General features: G+C 36.8%; 1 pseudogene; it reads right to left on the bottom strand.

The window, feature by feature from the left end:
* Nucleotides 1–4,879: 4,879 nt before the first annotated feature.
* Nucleotides 4,880–5,825, bottom strand: LOC114219373 (olfactory receptor 52B2-like; annotated as a pseudogene).
* Between the last annotated feature and the right edge of the window lie 4,029 nt (nucleotides 5,826–9,854).

Below are 9,854 nucleotides of genomic sequence, written 5' to 3'. Positions count from 1 at the left end.
TAATAAACAAGGAAGACATGACTTCACCCCCATACTGTTTACAGTCTGAAAGGGAATATAGACAGTAAACACATAAAAACACTTATATACTGAAGTCTCTAAAAATCAAAAGATATAGATCCTTTGCCTTTCTGCCTCTGATCTGCCACATAACTGTAGTTGACAGTTAGCTTTCAGTAACGGCTTTTCTGAAAAATGTCCTCCCTACTCCTATGGTTGACAAGGAGGCACCACTCCTTCCTCACAACATTTTGGACTAGGAGTAGGCCTCTGACTTTAACTGTGCCAAAGAGATCATTCTCCAAAAATTTTAGGCAGTCACTCTCCAGTAGACAAAATTTTTAAATGTAACACACAGAAACTGTACTTCCAGGCTATTGAGAAACCAACCTATAGTATGATACATAACTACTACACTGAGAAAATAGAGATGATAGTTGAACAGGGCTAGTTCCAGTCCTTGCTATGGTTTAACAACCTTGACCTTCCTACAGTCTAGTTTTTAAATCTTTCCTTCAAGCTCATAGGTTCCAATTTTGCTTACAACCTGTGTTCTATTTTGGTCAACTGCAACCCAAAAGACAGAACAGTGTCCTTTGTGACTTATGTAACTTCCCTATTTTTTTCTCATTTGTACATTGGGAATGGTCCCTGTTTCCCTATGTAACTAGGATACTGATAAAATTAAAAGATAATAGAAGACAATGTGCCTGGAATGTACAATCCACATAGAGGTATTCAAAGTTATTTTGCAATAAAACACAAAACCTGGACAAGTGATTCCACATACTCTTTGGGTAGAGATTAGATGATTGTTTTCTGTTTTTACCTCTCTAATGAAACTGTAAACAAAACAGTATATCTAGCACAGGATTCCGCACTCCACAGCTACCTAACAAAATCTGTGTGTCATAGGACAGTAGTAAATGTAATCTTTTCCAGTGTATCAAAAAAAAAAAATTGTTCTGGACCATTCACTGAGGGGAGCCTTCAGGAAGTTTATGGATGAATTCACACTTGGGCATCAGCTCCTTAGAGGACAGATTCTGGATGGATGTGGAGCAGTGGTGGGAACCATGAGGTGATCAGCCAGAGTGGTTCAATGCAGGGCAGGACATGGAGGCTGAAAACCCACAGCAGAGCCACAAGTAATCAGTCCTTAAGCTGAGATGGGTAAATATGAGAGGCAGCTGTAAGAAGAGAAGCTGCATCCTTTTTCAGCAGGTCAGGGTGATGCTTCAACCGAAGATCAGCAATTTCAGACTCCAGAGTGTAGGAAGAGCAGAGAGGCAGTCATGGAAGAAGCCTTGAGATTAACCCAATCTTTCCTGTCTCCACCTGGCAGAAGCATAAGAATAATAGTGATGCCCTATACAGAGTATCTGGCAGCTTAAAAATTGTCACAAACACAATCTCATTTAATCTTCATAAAATTTTTAGTTAGATATGCTTCTTGACATTCAAAAATTCCAAGAATCAGACTAATTCAGTGACTGTATTAATAATATTTCAAATTTTCACATATTTAACACAATAAAACATTATTTGCTATTCATACAGAAAAGAAAAAATGATGATATTGCAGGTTGAATAAGACTACTTACTAATGGCTCTCCTCCAAGCATTATTTTCCCCAGCTTTATTCAGATATAATTGACATATAACACTGTGGAAGTTTGAGGTGTACAATGTGTTGATTTGATATACTTATATATTACAGAATGACTGCCACCATAGTGTTAGCTAACACCTCCATCACATCACATAATTATCATTTCTTTTTAGTGGTGAGAACATTAAAGATCTACTCTATTAGCAACTTTCAAGTATATAATACAGTATTATGAACTGTAATTGCCATGTTGTGCATTAGATCCCCAGAACTTACTTTCTTATAACTAGAAGTTTGTACCCTTTGACCAACATCTCCCCACTAACCAACCCCCATGCCTGGTAACCACTATTGTACTGTTTATATGAGTTTGGCTTTTTTAGATTCCACAGATAAATGATGTCACACAGTATTTGTCTTTCTCTGTCTGATTTGTTTCAGTGATGCTGTACCCTTCTGCCTGCCTTTTTCATTTATGAGGGCCCTTGTGATGACATTGCCCCACACACATAATTCAGAAAGTGCTGATTAGCAACCTTAATCCCTCTTTGCCATTTTCATATCCTAATATAACTGCTTCTAAACAGTAAGAAATGGCTTTTTAAAGCTTCAAGCAAAATTTCTCAGTAAATTAAATTGCCTAAAAATAGAGATCATCTTATGAGTGTGCTCTCCAATAAACATCTCAGATGAATAAAGCAGCTGAGCAAAGGTTAAATTAAAGGTGGCACCTTCCAACAAAGTCATCAGAATCCCAAATTAGCCTCCATTTTGTTTAGAGACATACATGGAAGTGATAAAGGGAAAAATAGAGAAAATTGGAGAATTATGTATTTATAAGATTTGGAGTGTGTTTAGTGGCACATAAGTGAAACCAAATAGATAAGAAACATACTAAGTTTTTAATCAACATATATTGCCAAAAAACCAGGAGCTCAGCTGAAAAATCCCTTGACTATTTAGGAGTTAACCTAACTCTTGGGACCCAACTTTTCAGCACCAGAAAATGGACTTAGAAAACTCTGTTGTCCCCAAGAAGGACATATTCCCCAATTTCCATTTTAGATATGACCTAGGTTCCTACCTTTTGGAAATTTAGTCCTAACATATAAAATATAACCAATTGTGCCTATGCTGTAAGAGTTTTGTAAGTATTAAAATTTATAAACTACTTGGTACATTGTTCAGCACTTAGTGGGCTCTCAATGTTAGCTATAAATCTAACTTGAAGTTTGTTACCTGAGGAAGATGGTTTAGATTTGATGTATGTGAGATTTCCAATATTTCCAGAGGCTGCTCTGCCTTCTGCTTACCTTCCAAGACTATTATAGCCATCATCATCTCCAAATTATTGGAGAAGATAATAGAAAAGAAAGAAGCTTCCAGAGAGATGCTTCCATGGATCACAGTGAGGAATGGACACAAGAGTTTCTGTTAGAGAGAGTCTATCAAAAAACTTCTCCCACCCACCAATCCCCCCCCAAAAAGAGAAACTTCTCCCAAACCCAGGGCATAGAGCCTTCCAAGTGTCTGCCCGAAGGTGACTTCAAAATTGCTATGAATTACTGACCATTGTGTGCCTCATATTCATCATCTTTCCAAATGGGAGAAGTTATTATTCTTAAAGGTCCCTGTTACACTATCATATATTTAATAAGGGGGTGAGGAGTAAGCAGGTAAATTTCCTTTGAAATCATAGGCCTCTAGGCCAAGAAGAGCTCCAAACAAATCTGATGAAATTCTTGTGTATCACCTGAAGATCCTACACTTGGAGTTGGGTGAAGTGCCTAGATAAGACTTTGGGGTTTCTCCAGTGGAGGTGATTTGAATGTGTTCTAACATGGGAAGAAGAGAACACAGAAATATTAAGTGATCCAAGGCACAGATGGATCAAGGGTACAGACAATGAGCATTCACTGCAAACCCATGAGCTCCCCTACATTTCTCACCTTCCCTTGCAGTTGAGCTGTGGCCTTGTTAAAACAACATACTCACCAAGGAAAATGTGAGCAAAAATGACAAATCACTTCAAGACCAAGGCAAGTAATAACTGGAGTGTCTCACCTTTCCCTCTCTTTCCCTTCTTTTGCAACTTAGAGAAATGTATGGTGATATGACAACACTTCACAAGACAGAGGGATCCAGGATTCCTGGCTACCTGATGGAGAATAGATTCTGTTGATACACACTATACTTTAAGTAAGAGAGGAATGAACTTTGTCTTGTTAATTAACTGAAATAAAGCATAGCTTAAACTATCCTAATACAGACATGTTTATTTTGAGATGTCTACAAGACACATAACTGGAGATGTCAAGAAACAGTTGAATATATGAATGTGGATTTCAAAGAAAAAGTCAAGGCTGGAGATATCAACTTGGAAATCATTCCAAATGGAATGGAATAGAATTTAAAGCCATAGAACTGTCTCTAATTCAGGGGGAATGTAGGGATATAGAAGAAGACATAGAATCATAGAGTATTAGCTTACTTCCTCTTTTTAACATCTGAATATTTGTCTGCTGTATCATATTCTTCTATTATCAATGTGGATCCCCATAACTTGCTCTTCGTTCATGTGTCCAACTCAGACAACTAACACTTTAAGGGCAATACCTGTGTCTATGTCACTCAACCCATTTCCTGCATGAGTTAAGAAATTTCTTTAATATAATAATGGTAATAGTTCTTTACATATAAAATGTAATCAATACCAACCTTAGTCTTTTTCAACAGTTTAATTTTTTAAAGCATTCTTGTATGTCTATTACCTAAATTGATTCATACAGCAAACTCGTGGTTATGATGGCAATAATTTGGAGATGATGATGGCTATAATAGTCTTGGAAGGTAAGCAGAAGGCAGAGCAGCCTCTGGAAATATTGGAAATCTCACATACATCAAATCTAAACCATCTTCCTCAGGTAACAAACTTCAAGTTAGATTTATAGCTAACATTGAGAGCCCACTAAGAGCTGAGCAATGTACCAAGTAGTTTATAAATTTTAATACTTACAAAACTCTTACAGCATAGGCACAATTGGTTATATTTTATATGTTAGGACTAAATTTCCAAAAGGTAGGAACCTAGTCATGGTCAAAAATCAGGAAGTAAATGAGCTAGGATTTGAATCTAGATACATTTTATTCCAAAGCCTATGTATTTTCTGCTTCAGTACACTAAAGTGCCTAAACTTGAGAACTTGGTTGTTAAGTTCTTTTTTCTCCTGCTGATAAGAGAAAACTGTGAAAGAAACACAAACTTTCTCAAGACTTCCCCAAAACAGATAACATGTGAGCCATACTATCCCTGATTTGCTTCGTTTTTGCTCTATAGATGATGGAATTAAGCATGGGGGGGAATTAACACATAGAGATTTGCCAGAAGGATGTGGACATGGTGGGGGATATTCTTGCCAAATCAGTGGGTCAAGAAATTAAAAAAGGATGGGATGAAAAAGAAGAGAATGACTCCATTGTGGGAACCACACGTACTGAGAGCCTTGTGCCAGGCATCCTGGGAAGGAAGTCTAAACACAGCTTGGAGAATCAAAGTGTAGGAAATACCAATGAGTGCAATGTCTACCAAAACTGATGCCACTGGCACTGAGAAGCCATACCGGATATTGACAGGGATGTCAGCACAGGCCAATCTGGTCACCCCAATGTGCTCACAATATGAGTGGGGGATGATATTAGTTCGACAGTATGGCAACCTCTTCAGGAGGAATATGATAGGGAAAATAGTCCCAATGCTTCATCCCCAGATTGCCAGAGTCATTTTTCCAATTGCCATAGGAGTTAAGATGGCTGTGTATCTCAAGGGAGTACAAATGTCCACATAGCGGTCAAATGCCATGGCCAACAGGATACCCGACCCAGCCACAAAGGTAATATGGATGAAAAACATCTGAGTGATGCAGGCATCAAAGGCAATCTCCCCAGCATGAAACCAAAAAATAGCCAGGGCCTTGGGAAGAGTGGTGGTGGACAGCAGGATGTCAGTGACAGCCAACATGGATAGGAAGACATACATGGGTTGAGGGAGGGTGTGTGCACTGAAGACAAGGATGAGCATTCCATTTCCCAATACTGCAGTGATGTACATGAGGCAGAAGGGGAGAGAAAGCCAGGTGTGATAGTTCTCCAGTCCTGGGATGCCAAGTAGGATGAACACAGCGGGGTGGAAAGTGGAGAAGTTAGCACCGAACATGCCTGATTTGGGAGTCTCTCTATGAAGACTACAGAAAGAGAGAGTCAGTGGGCAGAACCAACAATAAGTTTCACTAACAGTTGAACATTAGATAATTAAATCAATCACTAATGCCTTGACTTAGAGTATATAATATTATGCTTTTATTTCCTACGTTATCATTACAAACACAAATATAAATAAAGGTTCCTGGTCACATCTCAGCAATGTCTAGAAGCCATATATACCTCCCCATTCTCACATGTTCCTACTCTGGCTTTAAGCATCCTTCACTTGTTTTGGTGCAATGGCATCTTAACTAACTGGGCTCCCTATCTCCCAGCTTCCCATCCTCAACCCCTCCATATCCATCAGCTATTTGTAGCCTGGCTGGTATTCACAAAACAAACAAAAATCTTTATTGGATTTTCACCTACAAGCTTTATATAATGATTTTTTCATTACAAGATAAAGCTCAAACTTCTCAAGCATGCAAAGCTTTCCACAATCCCACTATGACTCTCTTCTCTAGCTTTAGTCCCCTTTAGGCACTCTGACATTAAATTACATGGACATTAAATAGACCACGATTTATTCTCCACACAAAACCTGAGTTTTCCAACCTTCATGACTTTTCTCAAGCTTTTCTCTTAATCTGGAACATACTTTTTTACCTTTGATGTTTGTTAAGCCTACTGAGCTTCCAAGTCACCGCTTAAATATTTATTATCTGAGAAGTGTTCTCCAGGTTCAAATTCTGGGCTTCCAATTTTCTGATTATTTTCAAAAGGTAAGTTTTTCACATTTCAGAAATTTAGCCTAATGTGAAAATGAGCTATTCATATTTATCTTGCAAGGATTAAATCGAATGCTTTCTTTAAACTGCCTAATATAATGCCTAGCATAAAAATACTAAACAAATGCCAGTTATTATTACTCGCAGATCAGTACAACAACATAGAGAGCCCAGAAACTAATATATTTGAAACTTTAAATGTAATAAAATATCATTTCAAATTAGTAGGGAAAGGAAGGCCTAGTCAATTAATGGCATTGGGATATTGGACAATGATATTTTTGTAAAAGAATAAAATTAGTTCCCACCTCACTCACTAAATAGAAATTGTAGATAAATAAAAGATGTATATTTTAAAAATAAAACTAAAAATATTAAATATTAAAGTGAAGATCTTAGGAGAAAACAGGAAAATATTTTTAAGTTTGGAAAGATCTTTCTGAGTAAGTTAAGAAAATGGTATTTCATGGACAGTAATAATTGAATGATGTAATTATGCAAAAATGTAGACAAGAATAAATTCTAGGAAAATAAATAAAAATTCTAGGAGAAAAAATTATAAAACATATAACAGACAAAAGGCTAATATCCTTAAATATTAAAAGTTAGTAGAAAAGAGGGCACATATTGAATGGAGCACTGGGTGTTATATGCAAACAATGAGTCATGGAACACTACATCAAAAACTAATGATGTAATGTATGGTGATTAACATAACATAATAAAATTTTTAAAAGTTAGTAGAAATGAATGAGGAAAAAACAAAAAATATGCAAAGAATCAAAATAGGCAATTCATACCACAAGAAGAATAAATAGCCAATATACACATGCATAGGTGCTCAAAACTTAAAGAAATGAAAATCTGTCATATTGAAATATCATAGTTTTCCTAACAAATTGGAAAACGTAAGAAAAAAATTAGCCTCCAGTGCTGGTGACACAGCATGAGAACATATACATATTTCTATAAGGATATTCATTGCTATACTATTGCTATAATAAAAGAAATTACGGCGACTTCCATATCCATCAATAGGGCAAAAAAATAAATTATGGCATATACAGTACAATAGAATGTTTTGTTTCCATTTTTAAGAAAAAAGTATCAGTCATGGCATATAGTTAAGTGTAAAAGCAAATTAAAAAATAAAATAATTCTTTTCTTCTCTTTTGTATCAGTTACAACACTTTACATTATAAGTAACAGAAAATCCCACCTCACTTTGGCTTGAATACATAGGGAGATGTCTTTGTCCTGAAACTGAAAGCTATGTTTCAACTATCAGGATTATGGAAAGATTCAAGCAGGGGCCGCATTTCTTTGTGACTCTGGTCTGCCTTCCAGGTGTTGAGTCTCCTAAGGCCAGGACTAAGGTGAAATGAGTAAGAACTTACCTCACTACAAAATGTCAAAATATCCATGATGAACAAGATATCAAAATTTTAAATAAAGATAGGATTGACCATGCTGTACTGAGCCATATTGGAGCCCAAGGCAAAAGGGAAAATGGGAGCACCTATATATATGTTTTTATGTGCTTTTAATGGCTAATTTTTTCCCTAATTCTATTTTGAAAGCATTATTTATGAGTTTCTCCCATTAAAACCAGTAGAATTATAATAAATTCTAATTTTACATAAATAGTATATGTAAACTTAATGTTGTGGGTTTTAATATACTTACTTTTCAGTGTTCTTTTTTTTTTTTACTTTTTTTAAAAGATTTATTTATTTATTTGAGAGAGAGTGTGTGTGCGTGCTCATGAGTGCAGGGAAGGGTAGCGGAAGAGAATGTTCAAGCAAACTCTGCTGAGTGCGGAGCCCAACATGGGGCGTGATCGTAAGACCTGGGCCAAAACCTAGAGTCAGACGCTTAACTGACTGCACCATCCAGGCGCCCCCTGTGTTCAATATTTTTTAAACCACTTTAATTCTGGAAAAATATTAGTCATACTCCCAGCCCTGCATAGTAAAAAAATGTCTGCAGCAGCTCAAGATGTCAAGATGTACACACTGGATAGTATGTACTTATACTACACTATCCAGAGGATCTCATCTGAATCAATAGTTTATTAAGTTTATTCCAAGAAAACCTAAAATTCCTAGGAACAAAATATTTATCCCCTTCCCAGAAACTTACCCCAGTTCAAGAGAAAGTTCTTCCTCAACATGTGAAAGAAGCTGACAGATGCAGACTCAGGAGGGAAATAGGGCAATATTTGAACCTCATCCACAGGAATCCCTTGGGCAAGGAGAGAGCTTCTACTCCACTAGGTCTTTAGGGAGCATCTGGTTTAATTAGAAAGAGGCAGACCCCAGCAGGACCAATCTCCAGAGATCACTCACTCAGGAACCAGAGAAGGTGGGCAATCTAAATATGCCCTACCTACAAAAGTCTGAACATACTGTATCTGTTAAAGACTCCATGTCTCTGGCTAAGATATGGACAGAGCAGATTTGAGTTGCTGCTAGTCAATACATAGAACACTGAAACCCTGCCTATACCTGCTAGACCTCGATGTACATAGAAACCTGTGGAGATGTAGAAGAAATAGATCAGAAGGAACTAAGTGGTGTGTATGTGTGTGTCCAAATGATTTTCAGTCATAAAATTGGATAATATTTAACAGTGAAGGGTCCAGAGTCAACCACTTCACCAACATTTCAAATTAATCAATCCATAAATATACATAGTGAATCCTATGCTAGATGTTGGAACTATAACGATGAGTAAGATATATTCTCTGCTCTCACAGAACCCAAGCTCTGATGGTTTCATGGAGTAATTAACATTCAGTTGAAAGATAAATGTCATTGCTGTGGAGAGCCAGAGGACAAAGTAATCACCTCTGACTTGGGGGATTGGGAAGATTTCAAAAAGGAATTGACGTCAATACTCTACCATTTGCCAGCTGAGTGGCCTTCATTATTCATCCTCTCTGAAACTTGGGTGCTCCTGTGTATAAAACAGATAGCAAAGGTACTATCTCATAAGGCTGTGTAAGGATTAAATAAGTTAATGCAGCAGAGCACTTAACATGGTTGCCAGCATAGATTAATCCCTTAATAAACATTAGCTATTGTTTTAAGTTATAATTATTAATACTACTATATAGTAATAGATTGCTATATGGTGGTGTGTTTTGAGATAGAAATGGAAATGTAAGTTAGGACTACATTATTAAGTTAATGCTTGGCTTAGAAATTACCCTGTAGTCCTATGATTTCTGAACAGTGGCTAATGGAACACTA

The sequence above is a fragment of the Eumetopias jubatus genome, unplaced genomic scaffold, assembly GCF_037043125.1.
Source record: "Eumetopias jubatus isolate StellerSeaLion01/CBP00866 unplaced genomic scaffold, mEumJub1_p1.0 scaffold_13, whole genome shotgun sequence".
NCBI classification, from domain to species: Eukaryota; Metazoa; Chordata; class Mammalia; order Carnivora; family Otariidae; genus Eumetopias; species Eumetopias jubatus.
Note: the sequence above shows the minus strand (reverse complement) of the source record. Positions and strands in the feature narration are given on the sequence as shown.